General features: G+C 41.4%; 1 long non-coding RNA gene across 1 annotated transcript; it reads left to right on the top strand.

Annotated features, from left to right (window-relative positions):
* The first annotated feature begins 12471 nt into the window (after positions 1 to 12471).
* On the top strand, positions 12472 to 17250 carry LOC132584399 (uncharacterized). Its single transcript, XR_009556247.1, has 4 exons — positions 12472 to 12541; positions 13233 to 13397; positions 15415 to 15576; positions 17135 to 17250. It is a non-coding gene; the product is annotated as an uncharacterized LOC132584399 (long non-coding RNA).
* The last annotated feature ends 332 nt before the right edge of the window (positions 17251 to 17582 follow it).

The following is a 17582-nucleotide window of genomic DNA, read 5'->3' as shown; positions in this document are numbered from 1 at the left end:
AGCCAACTGGGGTGCAGGAGACGAGCTTTGTTTAGGCCACCTTTTCTAGGCCCCTCTCCGTGTGGAGCAAGCAGTGCTGTCCCTAAATAAGGCTGCTTGGTCATTCAGGGTGCTGCCGAAAAATGCTTTCGTCTCCGGGTTAGCATCAGGCGACCAATACCCTGAACCGCCTACATGCAGGATCGGGACTGCGGCTTCCAGTGGCACCTTCCACCTGCCGTTTCGCCCCTTGCCCATCGCTGCAGGACTTGATGCGTTGTGGGTTGTGTATGTGGATATGCCCTTCAGGCCTGCGCAGAGGAATTTTTTAGGTGAAGCGCAGTGTGCGTGGTACTGGCTCCACCCTTTCACCTGGGGGTCATCTGCCATGGCCCAGTAAGCCGGGACGCTGGCAGCGAGTCCTCCAGGTGGTAGGTGTTACATTAACGAGCTCTATCTGCCCGGGTTATATGACAACCACTTTTCTTTACCCACTTCAGCCGTTATTTTTATCACTTCTGCTGGCACTATCCATAACGGTTTTCTCTCATCACCATATTTCTTATATTTCATCCACGTATTCAACAAATTATTTCTTATATAATGGTGAGAGAAAAAACCATCCATCTTTTTTTCCATAGTACATATAAGCATGCCAGCCGAATTTATTTCCATGACCTTCCAACACCAAAAGTTTTCTGTTTAGTAGCATCACCCATTCTTTTAGCCACACTAAGCAGACTGCTTCATGATACAGTTTTAAATCTGGTAATTGGAATCCTCCTCTCTCTTTTGCATCTGTTAAATTTTTCATTTTGATCCTTGGTTTCTTCCCAGCCCACACAAATTCTGAGATCTTCCTCTGCCATCTGTTAAACTGTTTGCTGTCCTTCACAATCGGAATAGTTTGAAATAAATACATTATTCTTGGTAAAATGTTCATTTTAATTGCAGCTATTCTTCCCAGCAATGACAAATTAAGTTTATTCCATTTTATCATGTCTTCATCCATTTTATGCCATAGCTTCTCATAATTATTTTTAAACAAATCAATATTCTTCACAGTTATCTCCACACCCAAATATTTTACCTTCGAGGTAACTTCACAACCCGTTAGCTTTTGTAACTCCTTTTGTTTACTTACTTGCATATTCTTACATAAAATTTTTGATTTTTCTTTATTTATATAAAATCTCGCCAGTTCTCCATATTCTTGTATTTTAGCTAACAGCAAGGCTGTTACTTGAGTGGGATTTTCATTTATAAACATTATATCATCTGCAAATGCTCTCTATTTATAAGTAAATCCTTTTATTTTTAATCCTTCTATTTCTTTGTCTTCTTGAATTTGCATCAGCAAAATTTCAAGTGTCATTATAAACAACAGTGGAAAGAGCGGACACCCTTGTCTTGTACCTTTACTAATTATCATATCTTCTGTAAGGTCTGCATTTATACATAGCCTTGCATGTTGTTCAGTATATATTGCTTTTATCATCCTTATAAAGTCTTCTCCCAACTCCATTTTCTCCATAACTGCAAACATAAAGTCCCAGTTTAGATTACCAAATGCTTTCTCTGCATCTGCAAAGAATAACGCTACTTCCTTTTCTGGATGTCTTTCATAATATTCTACAATATTTACAACAGTCCTAATATTGTCTCTTATCTGTCGTTTGGGGAGAAACCCTGCTTGATCTTCCTTTATAAAGTTTATCAAATATTGCTTAATACTGCCAGTATTCTTGTGTATATTTTATAGTCATTATTCAATAATGAAATCGGTCTATAATTTTTTACATTCATGACATCTCTATCTTCTTTTGGAATTAACGAAATCACTGCTTCCTTCCATGTATTTGGTATTTTACCTTTTAATCTTATCATGTTCGTCAATTTTTGGAGTTTCGGTATTAATTCCTCTTTAAAGGTTTTAAAGAATTTAGCTGTATATCCATTTGGCCCAGGTGCCTTTCCAATTTTCATTGCATTGATCGCAGCTTCAATCTCTATTCTTTCAATTGGCGCATTCAAAACTTTTTTTCATATTTTCTGTTAAGGGTGCTATTTTAATATTTTGTAAATACAGTTCCACCTTTTCTTTCTTTATTTTAACACCCTTAAATAGTTTAGCATAATATTTAAAAATTCTCTTTTTATTCCTTCTTGGTCCACCATCTCTCTTCCATCAGCCACAATCTTACTAATAGTTTTACTTTCTCTCTTTTTTTTCAATTGCCAGCCCAGGGACTTTCCAGGTTATTTGTTTCCTCAAAAGACTTTTGCTGTAATTTTTTCAAATTCCATTCCAGTTCTTTATTTAACAAATGTCTCGTTTGTGTTTGCAATATTGTAATCTCCCTCATAATTTTCTTTTTCCCTGGCCTTTTCCTTAATTCACCTTCTTTTTCCTTTATTTCATTTTGAATATCCAACTGTCAGAACTGGAGAAACTTCAATCGAGGCCCAAACTCGTTACAAAAGTATAGGCTTTATTGAGAACTACAGAGGTAGAGGTACAAGATAACACTGATGCCAAGCCTGGCATTTGTTACAGTTTTATGCGGTTGTTGTAGCAAGACTAGAAGCAATAATAAAACCATCTTTCACACGGTTTGGAGACGACTGTCTCCTTCCCAGGGAATGTTATCAGGGGGGAGGATAGCGTCCCGCTGTGAAGGCCTGTTCGGCTTGGCTTCAAAGGCCACCTGCAGATGTTGACCAGGGGTTATCTGCCACCCTTCAGTGATCACAGTTTGTTTGAAATGCACATGAGTCTGTGTTAGTGGCCTAGCGCAAAGCACATTGGGTTAGTCTCTGGTTACAGCATGGAGTCAGTTATGCTAACAGTGCTTAGTAAAGTTACAAGTTCTGACACCAACATCTGTTTATCTTTTGCCCTCTTATATTTATTGTTCAATGTTATCAATATTCCTCTCATTACTGCTTTATAGGCATCCCACACCGTCTGGAATTCAATATCTTCTCTGTCGTTTATTTGGAAGAAAGCTTTGGTTTCATTTTCTAGAGATGTCACTATTTCTTTATTCTGTAGTAAATCTGCATTTAATCTCCATCTTCTTGATTTTTTCAATGAATTTGTAATACACATTATTGGGTTATGATCAGCTCCCATTTTAGGTAAAAACTCAATTTTCTTTGTTATAAGGCCCAAATCTTTAGTGCCCCACAACATGTCAATTCTAAAAAAAGAATTATGTCTTGCTGAAAAAACGGTATAGTCCCATACTTCAGGATTAAATTTCCTCCATATATCTTCCAGATTTTCTTGTTTAACCAATTAAAAAAAAGATTTTGGCAATTTTCCTTCTTTATTATTTTTTTTTGTCCAGATCTATCCAATGCATTTTGAATTGTTCCATTAAAGTCCCCCATTATCAAAACTTGATCATTTGTCAATTCATCAAGTTGTTGTGTAACCTCCTTAAAAATACATCCTTTGCTCTGTTTGGAGAGTACAATCCCAATAACAACGTTTTTTTCCCATTCAAATTTATTTCTACTGCTACAAATCTTCCATTTTTATCTTTAAATACTAATTTCAGATCCAATTCCTGTTTAACATAAAAAATCACTCCCCTTTTCTTCTGCTCAGCCAGGGAATAAAATTCTAATCCCAATTGTTTATTCCATAAAAATTTATAATCCTTCTGTTTTATATGTACTTCTTGTATTCAAACTATATTACAATTTTGCTTTTTAATCCAATGAAATGTTGCCCTTTTTTTGGTGGTGAATTTAGTCCATTTACATTCCAAGATAATAATTTGTAATCCATCATGATGCAAATTATGTTCTTTATAAAATCTACGCAGTGCCTGTTCATTTGTAATTGTAATTCATTTTCCCTGAAGTTCAAAGCTCAAACCTTCAGGTATTATCCATCTATACCTCATTTCATTTTCCCGTAATTTCTCTGTCAGTTTTTTGTATGTTCTTCTGTCATTTATCACTTGCCGTGGTAACGCCTTCATGATTCTTACTCTACTACCTCCTACTAACAATGTCTTTTCAAAATTTTGTTCATGATCTTTCCCACCATTTCCTTTGTCATATATCTTATGACCACATCTCTTGGTAGATTTCTTTTTTGGCATAGAATGAATTCACTCTATACATATAGTCATACATATTTTTAGTCTCTTCAGGATCTTCCTCCAAAAATTCTGCAATTGTCTTTATTATATATTCTTTCAAGTCACTTTCTTCTTTTTCAGGTACTTTTCTCAGACGTATCTGAGTCTCTATCAATTTGCAGTCATGGATTGCCACTTTTTCTTGTATTTTCAACAAGGTGGAATCATGTACTTTCATTCTCTCTTCTACCTCCTGCACTTTCTTAGATGTTTCCCCAGTCTCATTTCTGAGATCCGCAATATCTTTTTAAATCTCTTCTATAATTTCTTTCTTAGAGGCAGTTATAATCTTTTTCATACCTTTCATCATTCTAGCCTCCATTGCCTCTAATTGTTCCTGCATTTTCTCCAGAGAAGTAGCCCTTGTACGGGTTTGCTTATGCTCTTAGAGCCAGTTTGGTGTAGTGGTTAAGTGTGCGGACTCTTATCTGGGAGAACCGGGTTTGATTCCCCACTCCTCCACTTGCACCTGCTGGAATGGCCTTGGGTCAGCCATAGCTCTGGCAGAGGTTGTCCTTGAAAGGGCAGCTGCTGTGAGAGCCCTCTCCAGCCCCACCCACCTCACAGGGTGTCTGTTGTGGGGGAGGAAGGTAAAGGAGATTGTGAGCTGCTCTGAGACTCTTCGGAGTGGAGGGCGGAATATAAATCCAATATCTTCTTCTTCATCTTCTTCTCTGACATTTAAAAACACTGAAAATTTTACTCTAACCAATTTAAAATTTGACTATCAGATTCAAAAGATTAGAGCTCGCTTTTTCCAACAAGCCTAATTTCGCCACCCTCAAAGCCTCCTAGGCCGAGATATTAATTTTTAAAGTTTTTAATTCTTTCAAAATGGCGGTCGCGACTTTCTACTTCCCTTTTTTATTTTTTCCTTTAAAAGCTTCTAAAATCCATTATTAACAATAATGTCCAATAGTATTTATCTTTTCATCACCACCTCAATTGTTTCCAACAATTATTAATGCCCAGAACACCTTAAAATATTATTTTAATTTTGACCTCCTTGCAATGGCCTCCGATGTTTTTTTATGGTATTATAGTCCTAGAGTAGGCTTTTCATCTAATGCTTCCTGCTTTACTTGCCACCAAATCCCGTTTTCACTGGTAGAGAGATCTCACGATACTTGACGTACTTCCTGTGTTGACTGTGTATGCTGCAGGTCTGTGACGATGGTGCTCTTTTTTCATTTTTTTTCTTTTTCCCTTTAAAAGTTTCTAAAATCCATTATTTCCAAAAATTATTAATGTCCTGAACACCTTAAAAATATTATTTTTATTTTAACGTCCTTGTAATGGCCGCCAATGTTTTTCTATGGTATTATAGTCCTAGAGTAGGCTTTTCATCTAATGCTTCCTGCTTTACTTGCCACCAAATCCTGTTTTCGCTGGTAGAGAGATCTCACAATACTTGATGTACTTCCTGTGTTGACTGTGTATGCTGCAGGTCTGTCATGATGGTGCTCTTTTTTCAAAAATGCAAGTAGACCAAACAATAAATTCCTTCTCACTTTTTAGCACTGTCCTTTAAATTTAAAAAGTCCAAATTTCATCTCTTCATCCCTTCCAAGCTTTCTAGATTTCCATTTCCCACCTTCTGAATTTATTCTGTTTAACTTTAAATAGTCCCGGAATGAAAGATATTAATCTGTACCTTTTCTGCAAGTTATCCAGATCCACACTGGTCTTGTGTAGCTTTAGATGTTTAGTAATGTCCAAGAAGGTTAAAATTCTGTTGAGCTTATGTCGAATAAATGACTCTGGAAACTTCTGCAGATGATGAAAATGCAACTCTTCTCTGGAGACCCCTCAAAGGAGCCCCCCCCCTGGGACTCGCTTTTAGCCAAGGTAAATCTCCTCAAAGTAGTTTGTGCATATCTTGGACTAATCTCTGACTGAGAAAGTAGGCAGTAGGCATTAATTTGCCTTCCACTCCCCCAAACAGAAGTTCCAGCCTGCTCCCTTTATGAGAAGCAGCTCAGCTCGGCATTTTCCTCCCCCGGAAGTCCTCCTTAGAATGCAGCTTCTGATAAGGTTAGTGGGTGCACAAAAGATGGAGCTTACAAAAACTCAGCCTCAAAAGCAGTTGCAAAATGAATCCACAGTAGAATTGAAGAGAAGTTTTCTTTATGTTTCCATTGCAGCATGGTTCTTCTCCAGGGTGCATGGTTATCAAGGAAGATTAACAACAGGGTTACTTTTCATATATTCCTTAACACATCAATGCAAATTTACTGAGCAAATAGAGTCACACTCTCCTAAGTCCATTGGACTCAGTCAGTCTACAGGGATTTAACTCTCTTTAGGGCTGAATTTTTACAATCTTTATTTCCAAAATATTTTTGAATCTCCTTTTACAAGTTCCAATAAACTGGACAGAGGGTGAAATATTTTTAAGTCACTTCCAGTTTTGGATTTGTGCCTACCTAACATCTTTAAATGGGGCTGTCTTCAAAATAATCTTTCTCGCGTCGTTATTTCTGGTAAAGCTGAAGGACCAGCATTTCAGGAATTGCACTCGATTTCGTCCTACATTTTAATTACTAGGAACTTGAAGCCTAAAAATATTAATGCTACTTTATAATTGATTGACAAAGTAAACAGTTATGAGTATTCAGAAGTTGGGTCTTTCCTTGATTTACTTACCATAAGAAGCTAAACTATAAACCCCATATATGTTTTGGCTAAACATTAGGAAGAACTTCCTGACAGAGTGGTTCCTCAGTGGAACAAGGTTCCTCAAGAGGTGGTGGGCTCTCCTTCTTTGGAAGTTATTAAACAGAGGCTAGATGACCAACTGACACCAATGCTGATTCTGTACACTAAGGCAGATCATGAGAAGGAGGGCAAGAATGGTTACATCAGTGTTTAGTTCTCATGGTCCTTTCTTACACAGAATGGAGCCTCCTGGAGCCCGCCACATCGCGGTGTGACGAAAGGGGAAATTCCCCCCCCCCCGGAGGGAGAGCGGATGCTTCGGCGCGCTTCGAGCGTGTCTCGAGGGGGTGGGGCTTCAGCGCTACTGTTGAAGCCCCGTTTGCTGCCAAGGCAGTCCTCTTGGCGTTTTTGGCCCACCCGCCCGCCCTGTTTGTTATGTAGGCAACTGCTGGTCGCTTCCATTTGAAGGGGCCAGGTAGGAATTTTTTACTCCCCAGCTATTTGGCATATGACTGGGAGGTGTTTTTTGCCTACCCTGCATAGCATATCAGTGGATTGAGGAATTGGCTTTGGGTTGGTGCCTTGGTAGAGTTTGGTCACTTTAGGGCAGGTTTTTACGGGGTTTATGGCACCATGCGGCCTGGGGAGGACCGGTTAGCCTCCCCCTTTTGGGGAGTTAGGGGTCTGGCAGGATCAACCTTTGGTGTGGCCCGAGGTGTGTGAATGCAGACTGTCCTGGAGACTCGATTGGATGGGTGCCTTTCGCAGAGACTCATGTCTGGTGTTTGGGCCCTCCAGTGCGAGCCTCCCTGCTGGGCCTGCCTAACGGGAGCTGTGGCTCACAGCTCTGGCTGGGGGGGCCGGGTCTCTCGCCCACTGAAAAAGGCAGGGGAGCGGTCTGAGGAGACCCCTGGCCCTGACCTGGCCGCAGTTCGGTTGCCCTTGCCGTTGCTGTGTTATTTAATAAAGTGGCCCATAGTTTCACCAATCTAACTGTGTCCGTCTCTTTATTCCGACTTGGGGGGCAAAATGCTGATTGTCCCTTTGGGGTCAGGAAGCAATTTTTCTCCAGGCCAGTTTGGCCAGGGAGCCTGGATGATTTTTTGTCATCTTCTTGGCATGGAACAGGGGGCACTGATTCTATGAAATATTAGGGTTTATACCCAGCCTCTCCAAATGTAGGTAGATGATTTCAAGCTATGAGGTGAAAACAGAATCCACCTCCTTTCACCTCTTTCACACTTACATAAATCTTATTCATGTCTAACCTTCTACTTCCATTTTAATGCCCCCCCCCCCCCGGTCCCTGTATCTTCCCATTCATTAATAAGCGCAAATCCTACTCCTCATGCACCAATAGGGTTGCCAAGTCCAATTCAAGAAATATCTGGGGACTTTGGGGATGGAGCCAGGAGACTTTGGGGGTGGATCCAGGAGACATTAGGGGTGGAGCCAAGATCAAAGCTGTGACAAGCATAATTGAACTTCGAAGGGAGTTCTGGCCATTACATTTAAAGGGACGGCACACCTTTTCAATTCCTTCTTTCCATAGGAAATAATGAAGGATAGGGGCACCTTCTTTGGGGGCTCATAGAATTGGACCCCCTGGTCTAATCCTTTTGAAACTTGGGAGGGTATTTTGGGGAGAGGCTCTAGATGCTATACTGAAAATTTGGCGCCTCTACCCCCCAAAACAGCCCCTCCAGAGCCCCAGATACCCGTGGATCAATTCTCCATGATTTTCTATGGGAATAAATCTCCATAGGGAATAATAGAGTTCCCAGCAGATATTTCCCTCCCCTCCCCCCGCTTTCTGACAACCCTGAAGCGGGGGGAGGGCCTCCAAACCGGGGGATCCCCTGCCCCCACCTGGGGATTGGCAACCCTATGCACCAAGGATGGAAGTGAACATGGGAAACTGTGGTGTGCTACAACTGCCAACTATGACAAGACTCTCCAATGGAAGCACTGTGCTCTTAGTGGTGAGTTGTATCTAGGCACATTGCTGGTGTACAATATGCCACGACTTCAAGATACATAATGACTTTATGGGGACAAATAGAGCCCTCTCTAGGGCTGCCAAGTCTAGCTTGGAAAATTCTGGGAGCTGTGGGGGAGCCTGAATGTGGAGTTCAGGGAGTTATTTAACAAGATGCCTTGAGTATTTTATCTCCAATTTTAAGCAACATCTACCTGACTCTAACAAATTATTTTTTTTCTTAACATTTCTGAAATTAATGTCACTGAAACTGTGGCCAGGTTGCTTCAAGCAGCTGTTTACTTTTGTAGTGACATTCTTAAATTAATTTCAGGGTAATTTTACAGCGTTATATTTTATACTGACTTAAGTGTTTTAACTATGATAGTACCCTTATTAATGTTTTTCTGACTGGAATGTATTTCCTGCCAATTCAGGTAACTGAACTGAAAAAAACAAGATGCATTTCAAAATAAACACATTGTTTTACAATATTTTCATGCATACACCCAATTTATCTTCAGTCATAGCTTTGACTCTCAAAAGCTCATAAGCAACCCCCCCTCCAAAAATCTTGTTCTGGACTCAGCTCTAGCTGTTCTATTGCAGACCAACACAACTGCCCTGTAATATGAAAGAAAAATCAGACAGGATGAATACACATTTGCTAAATTTTATGTAAGTGTCAGTGCAACATCCATCTCCTGGATGGAGGACTATGCTATGAATGATCTTGGTGAGTATTTGCCACCCTACATCTGAAATAGGCAGGGGCAGGGGGGGAAGGAGAACAGGAAATAAGATATTCCTTACAGTTTATTTCCATAGCTAGGAGGAGCAGAGGAGAACAGAAAGTACCACTTTCTCCAGAGTTCATCGGGAAGTTCATTATATATCAAACTAGTGCAGATGATGAACACTTTCAGTGCACATAGAGGCAGAAAGGAGGCTCAAGCTTATCAGAGCTCAGAAGCTAAGTAGAATCAGCTATGAAACAAAGTTGGAGTCCAGTAACACCTTTAAGACCAACTAAGCTCTATTGAGAATGTCCGCTTTTGTTGGCATGCACACTTCATCAGACAACGAAATGGGGAACATATAGCTGGTGGGCAGTGGTTAAGCAAGGAAAACAGTACAAAGTTAGAATCCAGTGGCATCTGGATCTATCTACACTGAGAATCAGCTATGGTTAGTACTTGGATGAGAGACCACCAAGAGAGACTGGAGATACTATTCAGAAACAGGCAAAGCACCTTCTGTTCATCCCTTGCCTTGAATATTCCATGAGGGGTCCCATAAGTTAGCTGCAACTTGATAGCATTTAATTATTATTAAGCCCCCAGGCCTCCCACAGAGCACATGAGTTGTGAATCAGGATTGGCTTGTAGTTCAGTTCTAAACACCCTGTGTGATATAACTTGTTCTCCTAAAAGGATTGTAGAAAAACATTTGAACAAAATGCGGGTGTGTATCTTTACATGTAATTTCTGTCTTTATTTAGAGTACAGAGGTAATTCTGGTGGGCGAACCTGTGTCTTCCCTTACGTCTATAAGGGTCGGACATACTACACGTGCACCAATGAAGATGCGAAAACGGAACTTCTGGTGTGCCACAACAGGGAGTCATGCTAGGGAGCTACTGTGCTGATACCAGTAGGATACTTGTGGTGACTTATTAAATGTATGAATGCACTGGTCAAACAGGATTGTTGGGACAATGTATAAAGTCTGAGGTTAGTCAGTTGGTGTAAAGAGAAGCTAGGATGAAGAACTGTACAGAGACATAGATTGAGATATGGCTTAGTGGTGGAGCATGTGCCTACCTCTCAGGCCAGTTAAAAGATCTCATATCCATTACAGATGGTGTACTTGGAAAGCAAAGCAGCTTGATAAGCTATATGAAAAATAATTGTGACAGGAAGGGACAGCCCATAAGTTTTTCACCCCCTAGGCAAATAAGGATTTCAGCACCCCAACATGATGTTGGCTTATACTGAATCAGTGCCATGGTCCATCAAGGTCAGTATTGTCTATTCAGACTGGCAGCAGCTCTTCAGGGTTTCAGGCAGAGGTCTTTCACATTATCTACTGACTGATCTTACTAACTGGAAGAGTTGGGAGTTGAACCTGGGACCTTCTGCAGCCAAGCAGATGGTCCACCATTGAACCACTTCTCCCATTGAACATAAAGAAAAAAACAACATATAACATATTTTATATATATATATATATATATATATATATATATATATATATATATTCAATTTAGAGAAAGTATTCACTTCCATCTGATTTGAAGTTCTTTAAAGCCTAGTGTCCTAGATGACTTCCTGCCTTGCCCATACAATTGGGCTGGCCTTGCTGGCACAGGAAAGCAACACAAATCCATCCCCTGAAATCTTCTTTGGGAAAATACAATTTTATTCACAAGCCCAATTTCAACCCCCCCCCCCCGCAAAGCTGGGTCAATATAATTCAATGCAATATATAAGGATATACAATACAATGCAATACAGTAGTTTAGTACAATACAGTGCAATGCAATGACTTTTACAATGGGCACGAATAGGAAGATTACAGGTCTTTCGAATGTGGGGTGGTAGTGACAGGATTAGGGAAGTAATCTTGGCATTAGAGATACTCACTAGTAGGCAGTCTAATAGAAACTGATCACCTAGGAGCAAAATCCTTGTTCACATGTTACTGTGAATGTGTCTACAAGCCATGTACAGGATACACTTGATTTTTTTTCTTTATGCATATGTTGAGTAATTCTTATGTTACATTAAATGCAAGCACAGCTGAATGTCTGACTGAAACACCACATTTATCTAGGTATTGGTCCCCACTCCCCAGTTTCATTTACAAAGTGAACACATGTTACCTGTTTTGTTTTGTATTACTAACAGGTGTATGCATGTACATTAAAAATGTGCATGAGTTGACTGTAACATGAACAAGGCTTAAGTTTAACCAAAAATTTGTCTCTGATGAAGAGAGTGTGGTACCTGAAACATGTTGGGCTACTATCAGGGAGTATTTTTACACATACACAGAACTGTTATGTTTAGCATCCTTAGAGGTTATTCCCTTTTCTGTTTTCTCTCTCTCTCCTCTGTCCCTCCATCTAGGACTTGCTGCAAATTCTCAGGGGCCATGTATTTTCCCTTTCATCTACAAAGGGATGTCCTACGCATCTTGCACTACTACTGGGTCATCTACTGGGAAGCTCTGGTGTTCTCTTTCATACAACTATGATAAAGTTCCCAAGTGGACATACTGCAATCCCTCAGGTATGGAATTTTTTTAAAAAACAAAACAAACAAGAAGAATGGGAAACTATAGAATATTTTGGGAGAGCAGATAGATGGAGCAGGAAGATGGAACAGGTTATGCATTGTATCAGACTTTAAATCTGATTATCAGCTATTACATTTTGCATTATAGATTCAGAGATCTTCTGTAGAAAGTATGACTAAAATAATATACTTTAAAGCCTTCCCCCCCCCCCCCCAGTTGAAAACAAAGCTGTACAACTCCAAGAATGTCATCTAATGATTTCTGTGTGCTAAATGCGGAGCATCTTTTTCACTGGTGCAAAAAGCCTTCCTCCAGTAGAAGAACTTCCCTTCTTTCTTGGTCTCCTATCCTGTGCTTCTACAGAACCCCATCCGTGCCACTTCCCCTTCATTTTTAAGCGGACAACTGTGGTGTGCCACAACTGCCAGCTATGAGTGGGACAGGAAGTGGAAGGCATGTGCTTTGCAAGGTGAGGAAGTGCCTTTGGAAAGAATCAAAGTAGAAACCCAATTACCACTGTTCTTCAATCACCTTATTCCAACTGAAAAAACAAATGGCAGTTAATGACAGATAAGACCTGGTGTGTGAGCATACATGATTCATGGAGAATTAATTGGTGATTCAAGGGAGGGGGGGCTTTTCACTGAGATCTTTTGAGGAGGGGCAGGAACAAGTATGTAACAGTAAAAATGTGCTTGCCAAAAGAATACTGGAGTTTGTAGTGGAGTCATGAGCTGAGAATTCTCAGTTAGAGATCTCAAGGACTCCAGTCTCCAACAGCAAATACTAATATAGCAATCCTAAGAAGATCTATTTGAAATTCTACTATGCTCTATTCAATGGACTTACTCTCAGGAAATTGTTCTTTGGATTTGCTGTCCATGATAGCCAAAGGAGAACCCAAGAGAGTTCAGGTTAGCATGGGAACCAAAAATAATCCCCCTGGGTACAAAAATGTCTCTTCCTTTGAAAGTTAATTTTCTTATTATTTTTTTAAATATGGCCCAGGTATAAGCTGAATATTTTGTAAGCAAATGCGTGAACACTAGTTTCTCCATACATTGAATCCAAGAAATTCCACATCCTCTTTTTTCCTTTTTAAAAAATAAACGTCAGCTAAATGTATCCCTTTTTTGGTTTTGTCTTCTCTACATATATAGAGCATGAAGGGAACTCAAAAGGTGGGATTTGTGTCTTCCCTTTTATCTACAAGAACCAGTCATTCTATACCTGCACCAATGAAGATACCAAGGATGGGAGATTTTGGTGTGCCACCACTCCATATTATGACAAGGACAAATTGTGGAGCTACTGTGCAGACACAAGTAAGATAATCTGGGCTGAAACTTGGTCAGGCAGTGCGTGTTTTTAGATGTCAGGCAATGCAAAAAACACTGGGCTGGATCCTATCAGCTTTTCTACTGGTGAAAAAACCAGAAGCGATTCCCTTTGATCACTCTAACTGACTATCGTGGGGATCTTGGGACTTGCATAGATCACAGCACTGTGAGATAGGAGACTGTAGAGAGAAGGAGAGCTAGGCATGCTTGAGTGAAAAAGCTGGCTAGATTCAAACCAATGGATGTTGCATCTAGACAAACCTGTTAAGAGATTTTTATTGTTACATTCACCGGTATCATCAGAAAGTTGAAATAACTTGTGTGTAGGGAAGAAAGGGGTGCATGCCACAGCACTAAATGCCATATTCCGGCCTTGAAAGGAGCAAACAATGACCCATCGAGTCATTGTCTTTCATTGAGTAGCCATATGGTCAACCAAAGGTGGTACAGCACTGGAGAATTAGATGCGGTTGCACGTAATGCAAAGTGACTCAGTTTAAGAAAATGAACAAGGGAAGGTAACAAAAACCCCCAACCAGCAGCTCTTCCCAGGGCAATGTGATTGAATTGCAAACCAATACCCAGTTGTGGGCTGTAGCAGCACTTCAGGTATTAAAGAAGCATGGATAAAACAGCAGAGAATATAAACCCTCTCAATGCCATGAGCATCCATTGGAAAGCACAGCTGAGTTCAAGTCCAGGAGCATCCTAAAGACCAACAAGATTTTCCAGGCCATAAGATTTAAAGAGTCCAAGCTCCCTTCATCAGATACCCAAGGAAGCTTGGACTTTTGAAAGCTTATACCATGGAAATCTTATTTAATTTTTTAAGGAGTTCCTGGGATCAAATCCAATAGACCAGGGTTTCCCAAACTTTTCTTTCCCGTGGCCCAGTTATGTTTACACTTCTCCTTTGTGACCCACTAAAATTTGGGGACGGAGCCAGGAGACTTTGGGGGGTGGAGCCGGAAGACAGGAATTATGTCATTTCCAGTGGTGTCAAGGGCCAAGTGATGTCACTTCTGGGGCACACTGAACCAAAACTCCACCTTTTCCTGTGATGTCACTTCCAGAATGTCCACCAGTGGGGCCAGGGCACTAGAAGCCCTCCCACTGTTGCTTCCCTCCCTCCCAGCACAAGAATACAGACAGAGCATCACTTGCTGGGAAAGAAAGACAGAAGGGGGGGCAAAGGAAAAAAAGCCTTACTCACCATCAAATGATCTCAGCCAGCAACAATTCTGCCTAGGGGTCTTTTGGTTAAAAAAAAAAAAGCTACTGGAATGCCCACTCCCCGCCCCTCCCAGCTGAAAAAAACACACACACACCCTTCTTTGCCGCCCAGGCCTCCCGGGGAAATCTCCCCAAAAGAACGTACTGCAAAGCACATGAAAGCTCATACCTTGAAGAACACTTCATGGGTCTAAAGTGCCAGTGGATGCCAGCTTTTCTCTCAAACACTGGGAGGGGGGGAGAAGGAAGGAAAGGCAGCCCAGCTCCTCTCTGGACAACACAGAGATGGGGGAAGGAAGCCAAACAGAGCTCAGACTTTGCAGCCTGTGTCAGCCTTCAAGGCTAGCTTTTCTTTGCACAACAGAGACACAGGGAAAGGCAGGAAGCCAAGTGGAGCGCAGGCTTTGTAGCCTGTGTCAGTCTTCAAGGCTAGCTTTTCTCTGTACAACAGAGAGGCAGGGGAAGGAAGGAAGCCAAATGGAGTGCAGGCTTTGCAGCCTGTGTTAGCCTCCAAGACTAGCTTTTCCCTGCACAACAAAGAGATGGGGGAAGGAAGGAAGCAGAGCAGAGGTCATGCTTTGCTGGGGGCGGGACTAGCTTTGGCTTTTCTTATGACCCGTTAGTGAGGCTTCTGTCACGACCCTGCAAATGGGAAACACTGCAGTAGACCAACATGACTGCCCACTTGAAGCTATCATCAAGAGCAGAGAAGCTTTGCTGTTGTAAGAGTTATCCATCATCTCTTTAAATCTTTCCCCACCCCTTCCAGTACTAGATGCTCATCCCACCGGACCATGTGTCTTCCCTTTTATCTACAATGGAAAGTCATATCGGCATTGCACAAGATATGGGGATGCCAGCGGGGAACTCTGGTGCTCCTTCACCAGCAATTACAATGTCGATCCCAAATGGACCTACTGTAAACCTACAGGTAGGAAGGTCAAAGTAGAGAAGATAAAGACAAAGCTTGGGTGAGGGTTCCCTGGTGTTGTAGGCGTTTCCCATGTGATGGGGTAGACAGAACCCCTTTTCTCAGAGTTAATTACCTGCTAGACAATGTATAGTACATCCTGCATTCTTTCCAGCTCTGCTCTCCCCTTCTTTCTCTGCATTTTTTTGATCCATCTCTTTGGTTACCAGTTCCAAGGACTATTGCCTAACATGTAACAAAAACTAACCCTGAGGCCTCGTCTCACCTTTGCAAGCAAATCTGGGCCACAGCTACATGCAATGGCCCATGTTTAATGCATAATCTAGAATAGGGGTGCAATTCAAAGGATTAAAGTCACCTACTGTAGTGGTGATCATTTGTTTTGAGAAACCCGTATTGCCAAGAAGCAAAAAGTTTCATTTCCACTAAAGGATTCAAAGGCAATAAGCACACCATCTATAATAATGAAATATCAACAAGTCACAAGAATTGACAGAAAAATAAAACAGAATATACCCATACTCCTTCTGCTGCTAGAATGACAGCAGGTGGACTCCAGGTGTTGGCCTGTGTGCTCAGCACTACTTCATGGCCCAGCCTGACCTTATTTTTATTACTTCCCATTTATATCCCGCCCTCTCCACAAGTGGACCCAGGGCTGCTCACAACATCATAAAAACAATCAATCCAATAAAACATATAAAACCATAATTTACATATATTAACTTTAAAACCATTCTATAGCGCTATTTCAGTCCAGTATAGGCGGTATTGACTTCTTGACCAAGATCTCCAGCATTCTGTAAGATGTCCGGTGGCAGCCTTTTTTCAATCAAACCGCAAAAGCCTGTTTGAACAATTCGGTCTTACAGGCCCTGTGGAACGCAGACAGATCCCGCAGGGCCCTTATAGCTTCTGGGAGAGTGTTCCAAAGTTCTGGTGCTGCCACCGAAAAAGCCCTGGATCTCGTTATACATAGCCTGGCTTCTTTTGGGCCAGGGGCAGACATGTATGTATGTGTATGCATAATATTCCTGTACCTAACTTTGGAAGGAAATTATACACTGTGACACCAACTGCGGCACAATACAAAGTGTCTAGTAAAACTAGACACAGGGGTCCCCAATGTGGTATTTGTGGGCACCATGGTCCTCACCAACATCTTTCCTGGTGCCCACCAAAGTTTTTTTAAATAGAGTGGGACCAGGTGGGGCTTTTCCAAGCAGAGCTTCTGACTGGACGGTAGAGATAGGGTTGTTAAGTCCCCACTGCAGAGCAGACTTTTGTGCATGCGCAACACAATGACATCACCCAGAAGTGATGTCATTGCACCCACAATGCCGCTTGCAGCCACTCTAGGCGTTTCTGGGAAAACTCTATGGTTTTCCCAGATGCTCTAGCCATTTGGGAGGGGGAAACTCTATGGTATCATAGATTTTTCCCTCCCTAGAGAGGCCGCCATGCGACATCACTGGCGTGATGATGACACATTTTGTCCCATTCCTATCCAGATGGATCCTGAAGATAACAAGGTTTCCTTTCTTTCCCCATGCATTAGGTCGAATTCCCCTTCCTCCAAGGTATGGCTCTTAGAACAGAACAGCGACTCGTAAGAAAACTCCTCAGCCTGCAAGCAAATTTATACTTCAAAGAAAACTCAGACCAGCTTTTCTCAGCCAAATTTGGCAAGTGACTTAAAGCTGCTTTTGAAGGAACAAGAGTGACATCTCCTTACGGGTGCATGCAGAGACGACCTAACGGAGGAGTCTCAGCATCTTCACTATCCTTCGTTGTCCTGAAAGGCATCACATGGCTGCTAAAGAAGGTTGACCCTGGTTTCACTATCCTGCTTCATCTGCTTAACTCATGTCCAAAAAAAAGATGGTCACAGGAGCCCCTAAATTAAGTCACACTTTGTGATTTGCTATGCTTTATGCCTGTGTCCATTAATGAGGGGCAGGGCTTCTGAGAATCACTGTGGGCCCTCAGACAAAGATTCCATCTGT

Source organism: Heteronotia binoei, chromosome 15 (genome assembly GCF_032191835.1).
Source record: "Heteronotia binoei isolate CCM8104 ecotype False Entrance Well chromosome 15, APGP_CSIRO_Hbin_v1, whole genome shotgun sequence".
NCBI classification, from domain to species: Eukaryota; Metazoa; Chordata; class Lepidosauria; order Squamata; family Gekkonidae; genus Heteronotia; species Heteronotia binoei.
The sequence above is the reverse complement of the archived record's forward strand: the minus strand, read 5'-3'. Positions and strand labels throughout refer to the sequence as shown.